At 39.4% G+C, this 24,182-nt stretch overlaps 2 long non-coding RNA genes across 2 annotated transcripts in view; both read left to right on the forward strand.

The window, feature by feature from the left end:
- LOC137477698 (uncharacterized) overlaps positions 1-16,386 on the forward strand; it is a 72,109-nt gene extending 55,723 nt beyond the window's left edge. The window contains exon 4 of the long non-coding RNA XR_011001143.1: positions 15,508-16,386. This is a non-coding gene — a long non-coding RNA (uncharacterized lncRNA). The remainder of the gene's footprint in view (positions 1-15,507) is intronic.
- The window catches only part of LOC137477705 (uncharacterized), a 499,166-nt gene that overhangs the window by 285,489 nt on the left and 189,495 nt on the right, over positions 1-24,182 (forward strand). The window lies entirely within an intron of this gene.

The following is a 24,182-nucleotide window of genomic DNA, read 5'->3' on the forward strand; positions in this document are numbered from 1 at the left end:
GTCTTGACTGTGTGCAAATTGTGAATGCCTGCACAGTAGTGCAATGCTGAAGGAAGGACTACTTTGTGCGTGCTATATTCCCCCCAAATTTTCTGCTTCCTGGTTACTGCCTGGAGCCCTTGAATCAGAATGTAGGTCAGAGCAACCAGAGGTTTTTTCAAGTTCTCACGTGCCCCAAAGAGGCTTTCAGACTGCACTATAATATATGAATCCATGATTGCTCTCAGCTCTGTTTCAGTCAAGCGCAGCTCTCAAAAAATAAAGCACCTACAACATAATAACTTGTAGTGACATTCTGCTGGGGGATTTACTTCAGCTCACAGTTACTCAGCTCGAGAAACAAGTACTGGCTGTCTATGTTTGTGACATGCTTTGTAAAAGAAAATCTTTGAAGAGGAATTATCAAAGTATAAGTAGACTGCTACTGTGCTGAAAACAGTTCTGGATTCTACTCTGTGCCAGTGGAGGGCCATCATGAAGTGTAAACTGGAGTGTTTTATCTCTGAAGGCGTATGGCAAACAGAAGCCGTGCTTTCGAAAATGTGCCAAAAGCACCCCGTAAAGCTGGGGTTTTGAAAGTGCTTGACCTCAGCTGTGCTGATGCTCTTTAGAAAAATGTTAATGCTCCTCAAGGTAATGGGAATAGGAGCAGCCCAACAGTGGACTCTTCTGAAGGGTTCTTCACCACCATATCCGTAGCTTCCAGTGCTGTGCTACGGGAGGGGCCTCCAGAGGAGTGTTAGTCAGCTGGGAGTTCTGAGCCAGCCACAGTTCTCTCCCGGGCTGTAATCACAGAAACCTGGAGCTCACACAGCTCTGTCAGACATGCTTTCTCCCTCTGCAGTGCTGCACAAAATCAGAACTGCAGAAGGAACTTAGATACCTAATTAAGAATTTCTTCCTTCATGCCTTCATCTTTGGAGTAAGATTTACTGCTTTTCTTTTCCCTTCGGCCCAGGTGTCATTTAAAAAATGTTTTTAAAGTTTCCCAGTGAGTTTTATGGAAATTTCCTCCTGTAAGGATTAGTTTCTTGTCTTTATCTGCCAGTTTAAATAGATTAGACTTTTAAATTTCCAATATTGCCATTTATTTTTAATATGTAAGATACTGTGTGTTGTGAAGGAGAAAACTGCAGCTTTTAGTTTACAGAAACACAGAATCCCAAAATATGCTGAGTTGGAAGGGAACCACAAGGATCATTGAGTCCTGATCCTATTACTTAGTATTTGTTTTATTTCCTGGTAATCACTACAGATAATTCTGATGGATCATAGCATATTTATTTTTTTGCATTATTTCTTATGTTTGAGTTAGAAATACAGTATTTTGCCTTTTGCACAGTTATTTTGGAGTTCTCAACTGGATTCTCTTGACTGTATTTTTGAATATAGAGCATTCATCTTAATGAAAATAGACTTGAATTGGGTTCTAAAACATTATCATCACTTCCTAGGTGGTATGTAAAATAATGACATGAAATTAATTTGTCTTACTGCAAAAGTGCCTTATTCCAAAACTGGTACAAATGTGAACAAATGTGAAATGAGGGCCTGTTATGATCACAGGATGTATGAACTCTGCAAAGGGCAGACTTTGGGAGCTGGTTGAGAAATTTAAACACATTCTGTGAGTGAGTCACTTGGAGTGTGTTTAAAATAATTCCAGGAAAAGGCTTAAAACTCTAAAATAAAGCCAACTCACCACCATAACAATAAACAAACAAACTCCAATAAAAACAACACCAAAAACAAGAGCCAAACAAATTCCACACAGTCAGTGAGGGTTTTTCATTATCCACTGTCAGATCTTTCTGGAAGCTTTCACATGGATTGTGTCATGATAATATCATTGAAGGTACTCTGGATTGTGCTTTTCAAAGGGAGCCTCGGATCTGAGTCATCTTACCTGCTTATGGAGTGCCATGGTGTAGTTAGACATTGAGCTCCTGGGAAGCATCACTCAAATTGTGACTACTCAAGATTTGTACAGTCCAGAAAATACCCTAAACATACCCAGCAAGTCTTGCTGGTTTTGTTTCTGCAATAAATTCAGGAAGAATGCTGTATAATGTTACATACTAGTTGAGAAGCTAACATTCTTCTTGTGAAAAACGAATCGAAGAGGTTACTTTAGTCATAGAGGTAAAAGGTATCTAAGGAAAAAAATACTTCAGAAAGCAAAGCAAAACAAGACTAGTATTTAAACTGTGCGATAGTCTGGGAATGTTAATCTGACTTTGATGAGGTTTTTTGAATTTACTGGAAGAAGGGAAAGCTGTCCTGAGGATGGGGTACTGCCAAGAAAGATCTTGGGAAACCCACAGTCATTTAGAGTGTGGATTTGGGGTATATTCGGATAAAACAAAAAAGTCATAGACCATTATAAAATCATTTATTTGGATGGATTGGAGAAAGTGAATTTTATGTGGAAAGTGGGAAAGACATTACTGTTCTTCTATTTTATGTTATGATATTATCCTGAAAATTTACAATGCTTGTTTGGTATCACGGACCTAATTTTGGGGGTTGGCAAGGTAAAACCCAGTTCTAAGAATTTTACTTGTAATAGGGTTTTGAGATACTGCAGCACTGAGGAAGAGAGATGCCAATGTCCCCTTTAATACTGATAGGGAAGAAAGGCCTGAAGAACACTTCAGACCCCATTATGGATGACTTAGGAGGAAACAGCTGTGTCTCATTACTTAGGATTGGAAAGGAATTATGTTAATTTGAAAATACTATTAATGATAATTAAATTACATTCAAGTTTCTGAAATTAGAGATAACAGTTGGAGAAATTAAAGTGACTTTAGGAGGAACTTTAGAAGGGCTAAATAATTATAGCTTTCAAATGCATGAAAAAGGAAGGGGATGGCTTTTTTTTTTTTACTTGTTTGCAAAATGATACTTGCAAATTGAGACTGGAACAGGTACCTCCTTTGTTACTACCTACCCCTAATAATGCTTATTAGAATTAGGTTGGTTTTCAATGAGTGTGACACTCTCAGACCTTTATAGCTGCCTCTTTAAATTTAGCCGAGAGGCAGGAATATGGCCCAAATAACTACAGTGGTAATTACTGTTCATGTCTGGTCATTTACCAGGAACAGTCTCCTTCAAATCTGCTTTGTACACCCTGTGTTAACATTTCCTGATTTCTGAGTGGGCATGGCATTTTCAAAAAGTTGTTCTTTCACTTCATGTTCTGATTTATAAAACTTATGCAAGTTACTTTTCTGAAATGAGAGATGATTGTGGTGCCAATGCTAAATGAAATAGCTGTTGTTGAAGAAACAAATCTAGTTAGGGATTAGAGTAATGAATGCTGTCCATTCCTGACTCCCTCACCTGCAGCTATGAAGGGATAATGCATAGCAAGTGCCACTGAATATTTGAGGTGTCAAGGCCAGCAGCTATCGTAGTGACAGCTCAGATTTACAGCTTTAAGTTGCCACAGACACTTAGGCTTATCTCAGAAGAGAGTGGGATGATTGAACTGCTGATGCAGTTGTTTCAATTTTAGATTATTACAGTGGTGATTAGAATTATTTGGATTAAAAATGTGTGTTGAAATAGCTAGTAAATTTTATTATTTACAATAGTGATTAAAAACTACTTACATTGTACTCCACATGGATTGAATTTCAGTACACTGAGTTTTAATGGAAGAAATAATTAAGTGCTTGGTTGAAGGTTTATGTGCTGTGAAGAATGAAATCCCTTGCTAGAACCAGTGCTTTGGAAATCAGATCTGTGTCCCTTGAGCTGAAGCAGGTTTCAGCTTCCTTTTGCCACTCTGTGGTGGTGAGCTCCCAGGTGTCCCCCACAGCTGCAGTGCCATGGCCCCAGCTGTGGGCAGGGAAGGTTCCTCCAGCACTGCTCCGCTCTTCGCGCTCACTGGGACACTTGGAGTGGAACCCGAGCCTGGTGTGAGCGGCGCAGAACCACGTAAAGGGCTTGAGAAGGAAGAGCTTTAGCTGTGGAATTATTTTTTTCTAAGTAGTTTGCTTTGTGACTTAATTATATTATTGATTATTTATAAGTTACCTCTTTAATCCCTTTTTTCTCAAAAGATCTGTTTCTTTCATCTTGTTGGACATGACTGAAATTCGTGTACAAAAATACAACTGTGTCTAATACTCTGCTGATTTCTTGAAATTAATGTGATCATTTTCTTGCATTTTTTGCAAAGAAATAGGCTTCAGGCAACCAGCTGCATTGAAGGAATTAACAATTATGCCACACTTAATGAACTCACAAGTTTCATGTCTGGGAGTGGCAGCTCATTTTCAAAGTGATGTTTCATGTAAATGTTGAGAAGAGAGTGAAAATGTAGAGTGTGTTTTTTCTTTTCTTCTGCTTTCCCAGAGTCTGTCATTTCTTTAGTGATTTTAATGTCATTGTGATACTAGATAGCTAATTACACTGATGATTTATTTTCGTATGAAACAAATAAAAAGCCAGGTTAAAGGAGATACAGTTCAGAAATTGTGGACAAAGCATTTACAAGAAGTATCAGTCAGAATGGATATGAAAATCTGGGAATGTCATACAGGATTAAATTGCTTATCTTTATTTAGGAATTGCAGATTACTAATTGAGCATAAGGACATGATTCTAAATTGTGAGTGATAACTTTAGGAGTATTGAGCCTCCATGTTGTTAAAAGCTCAGGTTTCCTGAGCTGCTCATGAGAAAAAACCTCCACATGTACTATTTTAAGTGGCTGAAGAAATGAAATAACTATTCCTCTATGAATTAGCCTATTGTTTATTAGAATATAAAATTTCTTATTGCATAATTCCTCTGAAATTTCAATGGTTTTGTGGGTTTCTTCTGCAAGGATAAAACCAGACCTACTCGTTATATGCCCTGTGCCATGAGCACTGCCTGTGCAGAAAATTCTCAGTTCCGAATGTTTGTAGGTATTACATTTATTTGTGGTGTCCAATCCTGCAGTTTTCTGTCACACTCAGAGGCAAAACATTTGTCCAGGGGCTTCAGTCATTAGATAAAAAATTGTACTAAAACGACAGATCATTTATACAAGGCACTTAAGCAAACAGGAATTGGGGACTGGACCACTTACTGACAGCAGCAGTTTTAAACCCATGCAAAGTTCTTCGACAGCTGCAGTAAGGACTTCTCTTGTCCTCGTCCCACTGGGGAGTTTACCCGTGTTTGCAGTGCTGGCCAGAGCAACGGTTGCTGTGCTGGCTGTGTGCTTGGGCTGGGTCAGGATCTGTGGAAGTGGTCAGCAGGGACAGTCCCAGATGTGTGAGCAGGGACAGTCCCAGATGTGTGAGCAGGGTCAGTCCCAGATGTGTCAGCGGGACAGTACCAGATGTGTCAGTGGGACAGTCCCAGATGTGGCAGTGGGTCAGTCCCAGATGTGTCAGTGGGACAGTCCCAGGTGTGGCAGTGGGACAGTCCCAGATGTGGCAGTGGGGCAATCCCCGATGTGGCAGTGGGACAGTCCCAGATGTGTCAGCAGGGACAGTCCCAGATGTGGCAGTGGGTCAGTCCCAGATGTGTCAGTGGGACAGTCCCAGGTGTGTCAGTGGGACAGTCCCAGGTGTGGCAGTGGGACAGTCCCAGGTGTGGCAGTGGGGCAGTCCCAGGTGTGGCAGTGGGGCAATCCCAGCTGTGGCAGTGGGGCTGTCCCAGGTGTGGCAGTGGGACAGTCCCAGGTGTGTCAGTGGAGTCAGTCCCAGATGTGTCAGTGGAGTCAGTCCCAGATGTGTGAGCAGGGACAGTCCCAGGTGTGTCAGTGGAGTCAGTCCCAGGTGTGGCAGTGGGGCAGTCCCAGGTGTGGCAGTGGGACAGTCACAGATGTGTCAGTGGAGTCAGTCCCAGATGTGTGAGCAGGGACAGTCCCAGGTGTGTCAGTGGAGTTAGTCCCAGGTGTGGCAGTGGGGCAGTCCCAGGTGTGGCAGTGGGGCAGTCCCAGGTGTGGCAGTGGGACAGTCACAGATGTGTCAGTGGAGTCAGTCCCAGCTGTGGCAGTGGGGCTGTCCCAGGTGTGGCAGTGGGACAGTCACAGATGTGTCAGTGGAGTCAGTCCCAGCTGTGGCAGTGGGGCTGTCCCAGGTGTGGCAGTGGCACAGGACATGTGTGGTGCTGCCCTGTCCCCTCAGCCGGTGCAGTGCACTCCCACTGTGTGCCCCCACCGAGTTCCTCCCTGAGCATATCAAGGCTCCTGGATGCTTGCACTTTTCATCCTGTTTATCCAGGCACCTGTTGCACTCCCTGCCTCATTGTTCCTCCTGAATTTTGATTGTTCCATAAAAAAGGAAATATTACAGAACGTGAAATCTGGATGCCAGGCAAATTTTTGATTGCATGCTACATCTGGAGCCTTTTGAATTGAGAGGTTTATTACCACAAATGTAGGGTTTACATTTGTTTTTAACCTTGATTTGGTTTCTGAGCTCCTCCCCAAACCCATACACATCTCTGGTCTAAAAATTTTTTGAAAACTTTCTTTGTGATTTTACCTGAAGTGATCTTTGCTTACGAGACCAAGACAGTGAATGGGAGGGGTGAGGAGGAGTAAATTACTAGGTACTAGAAATATTCATGTTCTGTGAAGATTGTGACACCATTGCTAACTAAACAAAATCTTATAGATTTTTCTCCCACTCTGTTCTTTTAGTCTGTGGTTGTTCTTCGTCATACTTACTCTGTAAATATCCAAAATGTTTATTGATCACCATTGGCAAACTATTATAATTAAGAGTGAAATTCATTAAATAAGTACATGGGAAGCAACTCCATCTGGCTGTAGAAAATGAAATGAATATTTGGTAGTTTTTGATTGCAGTGTAAAATCCACATGAATAGAAAGTGGGTTTGGAAACCTTAAAGGATCATTACCAAAAAGTAGCATATTTATTAAAGTTATTAAAATTTATATTGAGCAAAGTGAATCTGAAAAGTGCTGAGTTTGTAAGGTAGGTTAATTTAGAATTGCATGGTTCTATAATCAGCAAAGAGCAAGTATACTAGATAGTAGGTACAGGCCTAGAAAAGTGAAGGGATAGGAAGATGGATTAGGAATGAAAAACCTTAAAAATACTCTGATCCTTGAAGAATCACATAATTTACAGTGCAGAAATTATACACACAGCAAGGGAGGCTGATAAAGCACGGAGAAGGGACAAATTCTACAAAGAGGAATATTCAGGGAATGGATGTTGACAGAGAGGAACAAAAATTAGAACAAATACAATGTTAGACAATAAAATTTTCCTTCAAAGTCCTAAAAGTACTTATTTGAGCTCCTATTTTAGAAGGGGTTTTCTGTTTTAACGTCTAGACATAACCCAAAACCACAAACTTTAAAGGCAATGTTGTATCAATACTTAGTAGAACCTGTGCTAGGTACACTAATAGGCACAAAAAATATTTAGATCCAGTGTAGTCAGGGACTTTTTTCTGGTGTAAATTTTTGTGATATTTCTCATTTTTCTCTAAGTTGAATTTCATTAGAAAATTTTGTGCCACAATAAGTGAATAAAACAATGTGAGTAGTTAGTCACTTCAGAATTTCAGCTCTAAGATACCTCTTTCTTGCTATAGCATAATCTAAATTTAGCAGTGTAATTTTTAGCAGAAGGGAGAGAATTCCTTTGATCTGATAAAATGTTCCTCCTCTGACAAGGCCTCGACTCAAATGCAGCATGTTAAAAAATCCTACATAAAGAATGCTAACAAAAGATTAAACCAGACAATAGTGTGATGTTTATAAGAGAAAAGAACTTGCCAGAGAACTCTTTCTGCAGTTCTCTAATATTTTTCTATACTGTAAGGTACTTCTGCTATGAGAAAGATCAAGATGGTATGAAAATTTAGCTGAAATGGAAAATGCTTCTCCTTAAGAACAACAACTGAGAGGTAATAGTAGTTAAAGAGATCTTGAGGAGTGAGGCAGTGCTACATTGGCTTGAGTATATTGGGTTTTGTTAGGGCAGATTTTATATTTCAAAGCTGTGTTAACATTAGTCATTGAGTTAAAGATCTAAGTGCAGCATGGCTGAGTCTAATACAGTGCCCTTTGATTTGCCCTTTGATTAGTTCAGTATCCTGGAGGATATTCCTCATTCTGAAACAGTATTTCCAGACTCAGTGTTGATCATTGTTGGGACAACTCTGTTAATTGACACCAGGGTTACTTTCTTCTCTTCTTGAGGTGCTTACAATTTTTTCACATTAAGTAATTTTTCTTCTTTAAGTTGTTAATTCCAATATTTTTTTTTTTTCCTCAGTGTTGACTCATTCCTTTGTTTCAACTCAGAGTGTTCTTCCCTGCTTTCTTCCCTGTGCTCCTCATAATCATAACTAATTCTCTCTGAATCTGTAAGTGGCTCCAAGGGACAGGTATGTCTAATTGAGGATGTTTCAGAAGTTCAGTTTAATGATTCACAAATGAGCAGGTGAATGCTAACTCCCAGGCTGCTGCTGCAGCATTTCACTGCTCTGGTGTAATACAGATCTCAAACACATGGACCCAATACTTCCAGCCAGATGACTTCATAAGGCCATTCTATTGCTTTAGCCATTTCTGCTTCTGTAAAGTGGCAAAAGCAATATAAGCAATATTAATTGTCTTGATTTATTTCCTTCTTTTTTAACCTTAGTAATTATTACTTTCTGTCTTAATTTAGATGTCACTGTTTTTGAGAGGCCTACTTGCACAGTATCACTAGTAAATGCCATAAACATATAATGAAATACAAATGCTGCTGGATACAAGGCCTTATTGGAAAAACCAGAACTCACAAATTTCAAACAAATATCTGCTAGCTGAGATTGAAAGCATGGGTGTGTACAGAGATTGTGCAGTTTGTTCTGAGAAGCACTGGAGATGTGGTAACTCTGTCATAGCAGTTGCTGATAGTTAGAACTAAAGACAAAGGCCTGATTTTTGGTAACTGTGTTGGGGGTTTGTACTGAAGGTCACACTGAATATGACCCTTTCCACTGTCTCTCTCTTTTTTTTTTTTTTTTGTTAGGAGAGAAAACACAGGGGAACTAACAAAAACCATCAGGTGTGCTGTTGCATAATGCATGTGCTCAAGCAATATTCAGAAGTCTATCTTCTGTGATGCTCACTAGATAAAAAAAGTACTTACTTTAAAAATCCCTGTTTCCTTTTTTTTATCTGCCTCGGTCAAAATACAACATAAACAACCTGCCTTTGAACAACCTGAGGGCAAGTTCCCATTAGCAGAAACTGAGCTAGTGACAGGAATACATCAAGGCACAAAACACTCTCTATTTAAGTAAATTGTCACAGTTTTTACGGGTAGTTACTCACCTGCAGTTGTAACCAAGTACATTAGAAATCCTAGCAAGGCACCTGGATATATATTAAGTCATCTGAATACCTTGAGCTGGTAGATCTAGCAGACACCTATTCTCTGTGGAACACCTGGAGACCAAGTGTATGGTAAACAATGCACTATAACAGTGCCCTGATGAGACAGAGCCTGCTGGGGCTGGAGCGTGGGTAAGAAGTCCTAAAGAACTCAAACAGGTGGTGAAGGATGTTGATGAAGTATCCTGTGTTCGTATTTTCAGCTTTTTGACTTGGCTTGCTCGTGTGTAAAATTTGATTAAGGGATGTTCTTGCTGAGAATTCAATTTTGTAGATCTTCTGCTCTTCCACATCTGTTGTTGTGCCATGGTCAGTGTCCCCAAGAGGTTGGAGATAAAGTCTCGAATCTTAGATTTGAGTGATCTGGAGCTGGGATGTTTTGCCAAGTATGAGAAATTGTCAGTTTAGAAAGTGGATGAACTGGTCTGGATACACATATCTCAAAGAATCTCTTTCAACTGAAGTAAGAACCTCTCCTGTAAAAATCTAATTTCCTTGTTTTAAATATCACTTTAAAGGAAAACAATGCTATATGTTCCTGAAAAAGAGTTTCATCTTTTGGAGGGTTCAGAATTGTCCTTGTCTGGAGGGTGATGCTTCATGTAATAATGAAGTGTTTTGCTATGAAATATACTTCCAATTTTTTTGCCATTGCCTTTTGTTCTTCTGTTCTGATGGTTTATATATCCATGTAAAGAAAGGAGGGAGAGAAGAGAGGACTGCACTGAGTTATGCTTTGGTAAGCTGTTTCTGTAATGACTTGATTCAGGCTCTCACCATGAAACAGCTCACTGTCATCAGTTTTAAAGTCCTTTAGTGGCTGTACTATATCTAAATCAAAGGTGATGGTCATATTTTTACTTGGTAGTGGTACAAGTCATGGGTCATGTTGGTTGTAGATGAATGCACATATGCATCATGGCTTGAACTCACCTAGAAATGGTGAACTGCTTTCACTTATGGCAGGGAACAGCAGCTTTATTTCCCTCTTCCTGCTAGAGCCCAGTGAGGTGTCAGCCTTTAACTGTTAGAGTCTTAATTTTGGAATTTTATAATTTACAAAATTACACCAGAGGAGGGGCACTCAGTTTGCACAGGCTCACCACTCCTTCCACATAATAGACAACAAAGGTATTTTCAATTACTTTTGTGGCCCAGATTCAACTTTTTCAGGGTTTGCTGATGATGAGACTTCCTTTACTAACCCATTCCTACTCTCTCTTTCATAACCCTGCACCACCTTTTCTAATTTCATTATTTTTGCTGTCCTCACCTCCTTCCTTGAAGTGTAACTCCCTCAACTTACTTTGTCAGCTACTCCAGCTGCTACTGTGCTCCTTATGCTTTTTATTTACTTCCACGGCTTTCATATCCCTGTCTTGTCCTTTCAGAATCTTATTCTTTTTTCTCAAATTACTGACCATAGTCTGCCTTCACTGAGTAGTACAGGCAACATACACAATATTATACATTTTCACAGAGGTGCATGTTTAAATGCTTTACGGAATTCTTCTGCTGATTGCACTTCCAGCAAAAGACAGAAATTACAGCTTGTATCACTTTGAGCAAATCTCAAGGGAATGCTTTTCAGAAACCTACTTGAAGTTTTGACAAAATACAAAAAACTTAACATTACCTATCCTCTCCTTCCAAATATGAAATGTATGAAAGAGCAAAGACTCTCCCCAGATTAACCTGTGCATAAAACATTTGGCTGTTTACTTGTTTTCATAAAATGTCTTTACAAGAGTTAGTGCATTTGTAGGTAGTGTTTATGTAATGGGAAGTCTTTAGGCAGTTCTTGTTAACATGGATGTACAGGAATATGTCAATACTGCACAAATGCTTAGTTTTAAGTTCTTGGGTTGATTTCAGTGGAGTTCATTAAGCGTGTGTTTGCATTCCTCTGTGGGAGCTAGAGAATCAGAAGCACATCTGTTATGTCACTGAGGGAGGGCACGTTCCCTTCAGAAGCATAGAAAAGGTGTTCAAAGCAAGTTTTGATAGGGAACAAATTGTTACTTTCAAATACTGTTCAGAAATAACTTTCAAGAAGGGTAAAGCTGGAAGTTGATTTTACAAATATTCTGGAAACAAACAGTTCCTTGCAAACCATTTGCTACACTGGATTATCTTTTTGTTTTGTTTGCATACTGTTTTACAAGAGACTTCAAATTTTACTGTTTTGTTCTCGTGAGTTATTTTGCAAATGCTTAATGAGGAAAATCTTCATCTTGTGGGTTGTTTACTAATTGTGTTTACCATATGTTTATATGATCAGCTTTTCTGTTGAGGGATTTCATCACTTTCATCACATGCTTAAGGACTATTTTTTCTGGAATTATATGTAGCATAGTGCTGGAAAAGAATATGGAAGCACTAAAATCTTTAATTTCTCTCAGATGGAGTCTATGAGATCTTGCGTGCTAAAGATTCTGCAGAACTTTATGTCATACATATTTTGAAGAATATGGTTTTTTGCTGCTTGTCACTTTAAAACCTACTCATACTAAAACTAGTGTTGTTAGCAGCCTTCATCTGTATTGGGGTTTATTCTTTGTCAGACACAAACATTTGTTTTTAAGGAATGAAAGCCAACAGCTGTGGCTACACACCAGGCACTGTGTTTGATGTTGTAGAGCAGACTTAAGAGTCTTCAGATTATACATAGATAATCTTTGCCATTTTACCTCCCGAGTTCAGTTCTCTTCTCTTGCCTTTTTCATACTCAGCCTTGCATTTCCACTTCCCTACTAATTTATATTCCTGAGGTCCTCTCAGCTTTTTGCCACCCATCTTCCAGGATTCACAGAGCAAGCCTTGGCCTGACAGGGCTTAAGTGTGGGGCTTTGTCAAGCTCTCAGTGTTGTTTTTTAATATGCTAAATCACCTCACAAACAAGCAAATCTCATTTCCAGTCACTTCCTGGCTTTTGGAAGAGTAATTGGAGTTGGGTGGACAGTCAGACTAATTCAGCATTTCAAATAGTCAACATTCTGGCTAATACGATTTTTGCTTCTGTTTTGGTTTTGATTATGCCTATAGTATCTTGTGGGAGGCAGGAAGAAGATAGAATTATGCCTGTCATTGAAATGAAATGGGAGTTTGAGACTATTAAGGGTTTTGGAAGGATTACAACTTCTGCACTGATAAAATTTGCAATTTCTTTATAAATCCATCCTAGAGGATGTGCCTAAGCAGTGTGAAGCAGTTCAAAGTGTAATGCTTATTGGTTTCAAAGCACAACATGAAATACATCACCCAACTCCCACTCTGTGTTTATTTCCTCGTAACTGGGGAAAAAGAGGAAGAGAAATAGCAGAACAGGACGTGAGTCTACCAGACTGTGAAAAACATCTGAGCTGTTCTTGCCCAAATGAAGTCACTCACAAAGTTTCCATTCTCTTCTGTAGGAATATAAATTGTCCTTTGTAGCAAAGGGTGTTATGGAAGGTCTGTCTTAAAAGATCTCTTTGAAATTGTGCATGTGCATCCCTTAAGGTTGTCGTGTACTTCTAAATCAGTGTGGCCTGGTTCTCTCTGCTCAAAGTGCCCGAGAGGTCTGCCCAAGTTTGATCCATGCAAACCAGCAGAACTCAGCTGAGCTTCCTTAAGGCCCAGCTCAAGCCAGAGACTGACTGGATATCTTTTAGAGGGGGGAAACCTCTGACAGAAATGTCAGTTCCCCATCTTAGGTGGATGCAGAGACCTGTGGGGGAATGTCGTGTCTGTGCCTATAGCTTGCATTCACAAGTACAGAGGTGAGCTGTTTATCACTACTTCTTCATTTCTCTTACACATTTATTCATTTATTTATTTAACAATCTCTAAACTACACTACTGATGATATCAGGATTACAGGGACATTACTTTGGCATCAGAGTGCCAAAAGACAGTACTATTTTGTCATTTAGTCACTGGCCTAAGTACAGGAATTTTCTATGGGTTCAGCAAGAGAAGTTGTTATCACATTTTCTGTAAATAGCCTCCTGAGTTCAGTGAATTGCATTGTCCTTCAGGTCTCAAGCAGTGGGTCAAATCAATTTTGTTCAGCTTGTAAGTGCTTTAGGACAGCACATGCTCAGTGTCCTGTGTTAGTGAGGAATGTAGCCATTGACTCTGGAAACACTGGATCTCCTGGCAATGAGAAAGTAGCAGTCATCCTCCTCATTGCCTGTGGTACCTTTGCTGAGATTGATAAACAATTAAAAAGACCCAGACAAATACAACCTATAAACACAAAATTGCTTCTTGAAAACTGATCTGACAGAAATCCATTTCCTGTTTAGAACGCTGGGGGTTTTTGGATCTTGAAAGGACAATACAAGAAACCCTTTGCTTCAGTACAAGAAACCATTTGCTTAGCAAAACATTAATGCAAGTCATAAGATTAGCCTGTTAATCACAGCCATAAACCATCTAAGATGAAAGGGCAAAGCCAATGTTGTGCTCTCAGTACAACTACACCAGACATTAATTTCTCTCTGCCTTCCACTGTCTAGACAGGTGGTGATGTGCTGATTGTAAGCACTTACTATGAAGGTTATTTTTAGGGGAAATGTGGCAAGGTGGTAATGCAATAGATTTACAGCTGGTAAAAACTGAAAACACGGGTTGTTTGGAGTTCATTCACAATTTTTCAGACATTAGATCAAGAGCTATCAAATATGAAAAAAAACCTGTGAAAAAAGGAGACATTAAGACAATGAGCCTTACAATTGCATCAAATAAAAGCAAAACAAGCAGATAGGACATCTAAACCCATGGAGGATCCACAAACAGCTGCAGTAGAGCATCAGGTGGTAAGAGAACCTAAATATAAAAAGGTGAGCTCACACTGTTAGTAACAGCAGTTTGCTCACTCTATGGGTCACACAAATATACTGCAGCCAAATGACATAAAAAGGGAAGGATAATAAACACAGGAAGGGAGGAAATGTACAGTGAGACCCAGTTCGCAGCACTTTCCCAAATACAGAACCTCAGAATTCTACTTCCCTCACTGTTGAGGGATGGCCATGCCAAAAAAGCCAATTTCTGTGGCTGCACTTTAGATGAGCAAGCAAAGAAAGCAAGGTCTTTGTGATACAACGCAGACTAAGGGATTTTATCTTCAGTGGAAGCTTTATTGTGGCTCAGATGACACAGCTTGATACTGCTAAGGAAAAACAGGCTGTGTCAAGCCATGTGCAGAGGAGCTTTTCAGCTGACATCCTTTGACTTGGACAAGTGAGCAGAACATTTCAGTGAATTATTCTGTACGTACACTTAACAATCCAATCTAACAATGTCAGAAGTGTGGAAGCAGAGGAATCAGCTTATCCCACAGGCATCATTTAAGACTGAATGACAAAATGCCATCTATCAGATGAAAGATAATAATGATATTCATCTTCTAGGACATTGCATAAGAATAAAAAAAGACTTTAATGAATTATCTGCAGAAAGAACAATTTATTAGAATTTATATAAAATATATGGAGGAAAATATTGGGCAATAACCATGAGGGGGAAAAAGCCCAACATACACACAAAAAAGCAAATCAACAGATGTAACAGACAGCTGTGTGAATTGTGTGAATATGGAATAATGAAAGTCACTAAAATTGCCAGACTAGTTTTTGCAAAAAAAAAAAAAAAAAAAAAAAAAAAAAAAAAAAAAAATACCAGAAGATGAGATGCTTCCAGTATAATCACCCTGAGATAAAATATTTACCTTAGTATCTATGTTATTTTGCTGGCATTACTAATATGTTTCTTGTCTGTCTGGTGTTAAGCCATTGGTCAGCTTCAGATCTCAAATAATATCAAGGAGGAGTTTCTGAAGGGTTTTTTCCCTGAAAACTGAAGACTAAAATAAGGCATTTAATGAAAAATAACTGTGTGTATCATTTAGGTACCCAAAATCTATTCATTTTCCCTTATTGTTTCTACACACAAACATCAAGGTGGAAAAAAGGCGGGATTTCTAGGAGGAACAGTCCAAATATTCAGATTGTGTTCTCAAAAATAAATAACATGATTAGGGTATGCTTACAGCTCAGCTTTATTCTTAGTCCATATAGGATGGATAGTTTGATAAAACAAATGTGATCTTCAAATTCAGTATCTCGTTTTTGCTTTGGCAGTGTCTTTTTTCTGAAAAATCTATGCCACGGCAACCATTATCAGACCATGTTGTCTTTCATTTGACTGAACTAGAAAGATAATTTTGTGAGCCCATCCAGAAAGAAATGTTCAAATTTATAGAGGATTTTGGATTAGCTAGTTTTTACTGTCTTGGACAAACTGAAGGAAGTGGTCTGAGCACTGAACTAGAAGGAGAGAAAGAAGAAGAATTAGAAGTGTTCATGGACATATGGATTCATCTCAGGAGTTTTTATATCCAGCCTGACAAGAAATCATTCAGACATGCAAGATCCAAGAACTCTCCCAGCAGTGTTTCATAGGCATTCTGAGACAGTTGTGATCACAGACTCCTAGCTATTCTTCTACATTCAGAAAATCTTTAATTACAAGGTAGGGCATATATTCAAATGATGGTTTATTTTCTAAAGGCTTTTTTGCCTTTGAAGAAGTTGACCACGGCTGATAGACTTCGTGCAGCCCCACAGCTCTGTTAGGATTAAATAAGCAGAGTTGCCCATAAAAACTGTGGTAGATGTGGTAATTATTTTTTTCCATCAGAGAAAAATGCCAGAGAGCACTTCAAAGAAGCAAACAAAAGATAGAGGAGAGTAAGCAAGATGAACAGAGATAGGGAATTGTGTGGAGAGAAGATGTGATATTGAACTGGATCATAACTAATTACTGAGTGGTTGTGTAAGAGGCAGAATCCATGTTCACTGGCTGCAGATCTGATGGCAGGGTAGCACAGAGGTGTCTCCAGTGTGTGTAACTGAGGCCAGCCAGGTACTACATGTCCAGCAATTACCAGTGTGTGCTCTGAGTCCCCTCAGTGGCAGACAGGAGCAAGCCCCGGCCCTCCCGCGTTGTTTGTAGTGCCGCCATCACAGATGGCTGTCACCCAGCTCTGCCCCAGCGCCCTTCCAGAGCTGCCGTGTGGGCATCGCACAGGCTGCAGCACTGGTCCAGCTCTTCTCTCTCCCAGAAAGGCCAGCCCAGCACGACCATGTCCTTCCATAAAGAGCGGTGGTGGTGGCTCTGTGCTGGAGCTGGCCAGGGAAAGACAGCTCCAGTGTTCCTAAAGAACTGTGTTAGATCTTAATAATTCAGTAATATCTGGGGGTTCCTAGCCAGATGTCTTGAAAGCAGAGACTGAATCACTGCTGTGAGGCTTTTTCAGCCTTGTGTTCTCTCCTCTAGAGGCTTTTATAGCTATGCTTTGATTTCAGTCTTTTTCCTTTCCATATTTGGGCTTTAGGAAAAGAGACAGATTTAGCATTTTATCACAACTGCTCTTGCATCAAGCAGGAATTGTTTTGTTCTGTGGCTACTTAAGAGCATTGCCCTGTGTATTTAGTTAGCTCTAATTAACAGCTGTAAACATACAGGGTGTTTAGATTTCATAAATATATATATATGTAAATATTTTATATGCACTATATATTCATTAACAACAGTATAGTGCACATTAATAAGGTATTATTATAATATCATTTAATTAGAGTATTTAGATCTGATAAGCATCTCCAAACATGCAGAGAGATAACTGGAAGTCGGAATGTGTGCGTTGGAAGGGAAAACAAAGTCCATTTACATGGGCCCTAGCAACAGTGGTTTCCAATCTGTCTGTTCTCTACTTTCACAAAGCAATTTCTATTAAAAGTTACCCTTTTTTCAGCAGAGAACAGGTTTTAAGCCACTTTTAGCTTCCCCTTACCTGATGATGGGTTCCCTGAGTTGTCTGTTACAGTAAGTTGATTCCTTTGCTCAATAATCTATGCATTTGCCTATTGAAAATAAACTCTTACAGTTCCTCCTCAGAACCCTGTATTTTTATAATAATTTATTTAGTGGAAGTGAATTAGCTTGTTAAAATAGAATTGTGTGAGCTCTTGCTGAAATGTAGTCTGTAAACTTTAAATCAGTCATGTGTCTAGTTTTTGCCTCATTTAATCTAACTCTTGGAAATTGTATTGGGGATCACAAGAAAGGTGGTACTGGATATTTCAGTCCCTGGAGAAATAAAGGCTGTGTGTCAGATCTGGTCATGAATTCAGGTTTAACTGGCTTTATCAGGAACTCTGATTCATTAAACATTAGGCATTGTGTACAAATACAGCTGTTAGAGATGAAATGTTTCTCAGCTGGTAAGGATAGAGGTGGACTCAGAAGTTGTGATTTTGGAGCTCCCTTTGCAAACTATTGTTCAAATTCTGCTCTAATTATTATTATTCAAATTACACAGTGGGACAGCTCCACCAGAAAAAATTGGGATAAGCCTGTGTCAAACTAATTCAGAGGTTGGTTGTGTGGTAGCATTTATTAACATTGTGGGACTTCCAGATTCAAATCCCTGTTCTGCCAATAAATGATACGACTATGGAATTTTTATGTGTTATTTCTTCTCAGTTATCATTTTCCCCCTGTTCTCAAGAGCCAATTTTAAGGATTACATTAAAATGTAATACAAATTGTATGATGTAATTTGCACAGGCAGAAGAGAAAGAGTTCCAGAAAAGCAGAAGTTGAATTGCACAGGATGGCCTCTTCCTATCCTCTCTCATGTGCTGTCTCTCTTAACACTCTGCAGCTGCTTCAGGCCAGGTGTCCTGCCTGCTCTGGGAAATTCCTGCTCCATCTGCTTTGCAGTGTAATTCCCATTGTCCTGAAAAAAATGTGTGAGACCTGTACACATTACATGTCTCAGAGAAGTCAAAGAAATAATATATACAATATGTTTTTGTTTTTTCAGTGCTTAGAAATTGGGAGGAATGAGCTTAAAGGTCTGAGAAGACTTCATGGCAGCAGTGGATGGCCCTCGGTACAAGTGAGGCAATCTTACACTGCAAATAGCTACTCATTTAGGCACTCCATGGCCTCATCAAATTTTGCTCTGCATAGTCAGGGGCCAGTTTATCACCGTTGTCTTACTTATGCAGTGCATTATATAAATAAATATTTTTTTTTTTTATATGATAGCCACTTGCTCTCAGCCAAATGACATCAATGTTCATGTTCCTTATTGGTGTTCAGAATTGAAAAAGCTATTTGAAGGAACTGCAAACTATAGAAAGCTGAGATAACTTTCGCATCTTTTCTTTCTCATTTAACGTAGTCATTACTTCATTCCACATTTGGAAAAAGATTGCTGTACTCTGTCTCTTTGTCACTGCCTTGCATAGGAACAGAGAGAGAAGGAAAGGGCTGTCAAGCAAGGAGGAAGCGATTCCTGGGTGGAGGAGTGTGGTTTCATAGCATTTTAAAGAAGGGGATGCATGGGATTAGGTATATCCAGCTTAATTCTTTGTAAGCTAAGGATTTTGATACAAATCTGCACAGGGTGTTAGGATAATTCTAGTAAAGCAATCTGTTGGCATTAGCTTTATTTCAGATTGCCTACTGGTACTGCTTGTCTGTCATCTGCCCTGTGTGAGCACAGGCTCTTTTCTGCTCCTTCTCTGCTCTTAACATACACACCTGTGTAGGATTGAAATCAGCCCTGGTGAGACCTGCTACAATTCCCACTGAAAGCTTGTGCCAGAAAGAAGTAATTGATGTTGCAGGCTTTTACTGATTTATAAAAAAAAAAATTACCCTAAATATTGATTTCAGTCTTCCATTAACTGTTGAAGTAAATGTTTCTTTGTAGGGCAGTTACACTTGAAGTTGTTATAACAGTTTGAAAAAATCCAAAGACTTGTTTCACTTGATACTATTTTGTGGCTTTTGTGTAAACCTGTGTGAAATTCAATTTATCAGTAAATGGATAAAAGCTATAGTCAAAGCAATATAAATCAGACGTGCTTTTGTGTTAGAATATATCCCTGGGAAAACCCCAGTGCACATTAAATAGAGGTTAACTCAGAGAATCTGTAAAAGCTGTATACCTCTAGCTATTGTCTTGAAATTTCATTGTACTTTAAATACTTTTCAATTTAGTCAACACCCTAGCCCAACCATGAAAGAGTGTGCTTTCAAGGATATGTTTCTGGCATGCTTCTTAATAAGTAATCCCATGAGCTCTTCGATTCTAGTTCTTTTACTCCTTTTTGCATTCTTGTCTGAAAAGACAAAAAAAAAAAAAAAAAAGAAAAAAAAAAGAAGAGAAATTATGAGAATTGAAATAACAGTAAGATAGATTCAAGAGTCTCTCTTTGATTTTGAGTGAGCCACTGCTTTCTGATATTCTTACCGGTGGCAGGAGACTTTAGTAGTAAATCAGCCGAAAAGCAATGCCTAGAACTGGAATTTTGTTGTAACATTTATACTGAGGTTTGCAAACTACAAGAGGTTTAGATGTGGTGGTTCACACATAAGTGCCACTGCTCTTGAGTCTCAAGACCCTGTCAACTGTACCCTGTTGCTACTTTGTGAGTTTCTGCTGTTCTGTTGGGATGCAGTTGGATGAAGAATTTTGTCTGTTACAAGTCTTGCAAGAGGAAGGATGAACTGGCGGGGAGCTTGGACAGGTCAATGTGCAGACACAGGTGTAGGGCTCCAGAAAAGCTGCTCAGTTTGGGTGTGCTCAGCTGCCTGGAGCCATTGGGCTGATGTGAGCCTGTAGAAGTCAGTGGTCACTTATTTGGCTGAAGGGCTCCTCGTGCAGTGTCCTGCCTCTCTGCCAGTCTGGCCCGGTCCATCCCCTGCACCCCCACTCCAGAGAGGCTCCTGAGCCTGCAGTGGCCCCGCTAGCACAGAATCCCTGGGTGGTTTGGCTTGGAAGGGAATTTCAAGATCATCTTGTCCCACCTCTTTGCCCTGAGCAGGGACACCTCCCACTGTCCCAGGCTGCTCCAAGCCCCATCCAGCCTGGCCTTGGACACTTCCAGGGATCCAGGGGCAGCCACAGCTGCTCTGGGCACCCTGTGCCAGGGCCTCACCTCCCTCCTTTGGTTATGTAAGTGGAAGCAAAGAGACAATTTTCTTCTGATCTAGGTAGACTGATATCAGAAGAAGAGTTAGTATGACAAGATTTTTAATTCTTACAATGCCAGAAATGCTGTAAAATTGCCCAACATTGCATATAATCTGATCTGAACAAAATAATTTCAGCAATTTTTTCCTATGAGCTCTGTTTTCTTGAGTTTTTCCCCAAACCAAAATTTCAAAATGTGTGGTATGCATTGTATTTTTTATCCATATGTCAACATCAACACTTGGGCTCCACATGTCTAATGTTAAACCCCTTTGCCAGAGGGTGTAAAGCTGTTTGATTGAAAAGGCATTGAGATTTTTAAATTTTAAATTGCTTTTATAATAGAATTCAGTATCCTAGTCAGATTCATGTCTTTGGAAAGCTAACTACTAGACTAATGAAGAGAACCAAAGGGAACCAAAGGGGAGGGGAGGGGAGGGAGAGGAGGGGACTATGACATCAAAATTTGCACTTTTAAAGTTTTCCTAAGGTTTGAAAGAATTGATTTGTGAAAAGAACACTAGGTATGATTCATTGTAAGGAAATAGTACAAACTGTGTTGAATATATACCTATCCAGGCAGTGAGAGTGAAGAAAATGAATCTGCACATTCTAGCCCATATTTTTGGTGTGATTGGTTGGGGAGGCTGCTTGACATTGTTGAGTACCAGGAATGAATTCTCTTGGGCAGTGTGCAGTAGGAGGAAAGAACAGCCTCTGATCTTTTGATAAATATGTTTATTAATTTCCCAGACAGCAGAATATGGCTCAAAGAATATTGCAGTGCTCCTTTCTGCAGTGGGTTGAGGTGTTTTCAGCCCAGTGCTTCGTACAGCCCAGGCTGCACTTCTATGGATTCTGGTCCAGCCAGCTGTCACTGGGGCCCTTCTTATGCTTCCCTAGATAAAAGAGGAAAACACAATTCATTAAGGTGCTAAAATGTTATGGATAAGTAAAACTCTGCGAAAGGAAGGCTTTGTAAAATCATGGCTCAGGCCTGTTCCTTCAGCTAAGTAGAAAAGGCGTGTGGGAAAGAGACTCAGCTGAATTATGGGTAGGAAACAAGTTACATAACCATTGCGTGCTCACACTGTGGTGTGTGAATTATGTTTGTTGTGATTTCAAACTATGTGACTGAAAATGGGCTAACTGCTTAACAAGGCTGGGGTTTTACAGCAAAGCTGCTCTCCTTTGCACCTGCCTGGGGACCCTGCATCACTACAGACCCTCACCAACGATAGAAGACAATACAAATTCCTGAAGTGTAAACTCAGTCTTTAATAGGTTCCTTTTCCTAAACCTTTTGTTTCTCTTGTCCATAATACTTTTTTTTTTTTAGATACCAAAGGGTGATACAGTAAAAGTAAAATGTTACTCTTTCCTTTCTTTCATTCTAATAATTCACTTTCCTCCATAAAGATGCAACTTTCCTCCAGAAGCCCACAGACTGATGTGACAACCTTTCTAGTACCTTTTGCTTTCAATTTTTTTTTAGTTACTTACATGAAGACCATGTTTGCAGAGAGTTTGCAAAATGGACTTCCCTTAAATAAATACCTTTTCCAAAGCATTGGCTAAACCTCCTGGAGTGAGCCTGGCTTGTAAGTGATTTTCTTTAGGGAGGTATGACTTTATTGCTTCCTTTTGTAGTTTTAATGTGTAAAGGCAGCAGTACAAGATAGCAAAACTCATAAAGAGCTAGCAAAAGGAGTTCAGAATTGTTGGCAGTCAACTTGTATGTTGAGAGAGAACATCAGGAGGTATAGAGGAATGGAAGAGGACATGTGCCTAATGGACCAGTTTGATACTCTGCAGTTACAGCTGTGTGCAGCTTGTAAAATAAGTAGTAAATAAGCTGACCTTTTTTCAAGGCGGGGTAAAAAAAGAGACCTCAAATTTCTGATAAAATAGATGTAAAAATACATTTCAGGACATGCTGTGTAGCATTTATCTGCCTCAGTGTTGGAGTATACTCTGATTGTGATGGAGCTCACTCATTGAAATCTGGTTTTGTTCACCCCTGCTTATCTGAATGTTTTCACATAGAAATTAGTGAAAGCAGGACTTTTAATAGATTAAAATTCAGTGGGTTACATTACTTTTACACAGTTTGGAAGCAATGTGTGCATTAAAAAAGTCAGCAAGAAAATTGTCTGGAGAAAAGAAAGCAAAAGGAGGAATGATGAATACTGCAGCAATCATACTTGTTGACAAAAATGAATCTAGCAGGGCTTGGTAACATTGGTGAAGTTGGACATAAAAGGCTGTAGGAAGTCCAGCAGTTAACAGAGAGGCAGATTTTAACAGAGTAAAATGTAATCAAGATGAATACAAAGAGGTTCTCACTCTGTAAAAGCCAACAATGAAAACATAAAACATGGGAATGCTGACTAAGAAACAGTATTAGAGAAGTAGGATCATGGGAGTGCTAAATAGAACATCAGCATGCAGTATGCTGCTGCTACAAATATGCAAATATGGGGATACAACTGAAAGGGGACTTCTCTTTCTTTGGACTAAGAAGAATGAGTTTTCTTAAAGAACATTCTCTGGGTGAAGCAGCATCATCTGAATTGTTAGAGAAAATGTTCTGCTGGGTCACTGCTTCAAACTGACACTGATGTGCTCCATTAAATCTTTCTCTCTTCAGAACAGACTTTTCAAAAGGCTTTGTAGATGAAATTATGATCATTCCCTCATGGCATTAGAGAAATTGCCCCTTGCAGCCTTTCTGTCTTTGTCCTGCTGGAAGAGCACTACTCCTCTTTTGCAGAGAACAGTTACAATTGCTGCTTTATTCTGTGTTACCTGTTTATTGTTGCATCTCCCCATTGAGTTTTCAACCTCCACCTAAGGAGCATCCTAGAACAAGCACTCCTCCAGCAGTTGTTTTTCCAGTACTTCCCTGTGCTTCTTGCTGTGTTCAGCTGACCTTTTGTTCATAGTCTTTGCAGCTGAAAACAAATTATGCTACAATGAATAGAGGAGAACTTCTTTGTAAAACAAAGGTTTTTGTGCTCTCCTTAGGTTAATCATCAGCTTTTCCATTACCACTAAATTAAAATAAAGCCAGTTATGGAGGGCTGTATAAATTGAAGTCCAAAGGAAGAAAAAGCTGGATGTTTTTGCTTCTATTACAGTTATTTCTACTTCCAACAACTTTCATCTGACTCATGCTTTGTAAATGGTCTCTTGCAGAGATCTTTCAGAGGCTTCTTTGCTTAATTTTCTTTTTAGCATTCTGTTGATTTATTTCCTCTCTTGCCATCTGAATCCTACTTTATATGGCTTTTGACAGATGCTTCTGGTTTTAACTTGCTGCAAGCTATAGCTGTTAGTTTCACATTGTACATTTGCTCTACTGTTGTATAGTCTGGATTCCACTTTCATATTATTCCCTTTTGGTCTAATAATGCAAAGCCATATGCAATTTTAGCTTCAGAGTTATGAACTAGACACATAAAATTCTTCACCACCTGAAAAATTGCTCTGTTTGAAGCAGTGCCGTTCTTCCTGTAAAGCTGCCTGATCATAGCATGCGTTGTCCTGACTGAGTACCACATATTTCACTGAACACTCTTATTAGCAATTCCTAATACAGGTGGCATAGGAGTTCTGTGGCAGGCTGGTGATGTTACTGTTCAAAAGAAACAAAGCTGTTATTTTACTTTTAATTACTTTTAAAATTACGTCTGAATGCAATATCTTGAACATTATCTAGGCTGTTTCAGGGTAAGATTGGTTTAGCTACCTTGAAAAGAA

Source organism: Anomalospiza imberbis, chromosome 8, assembly GCF_031753505.1.
Source record: "Anomalospiza imberbis isolate Cuckoo-Finch-1a 21T00152 chromosome 8, ASM3175350v1, whole genome shotgun sequence".
Taxonomy (NCBI): domain Eukaryota; kingdom Metazoa; phylum Chordata; class Aves; order Passeriformes; family Viduidae; genus Anomalospiza; species Anomalospiza imberbis.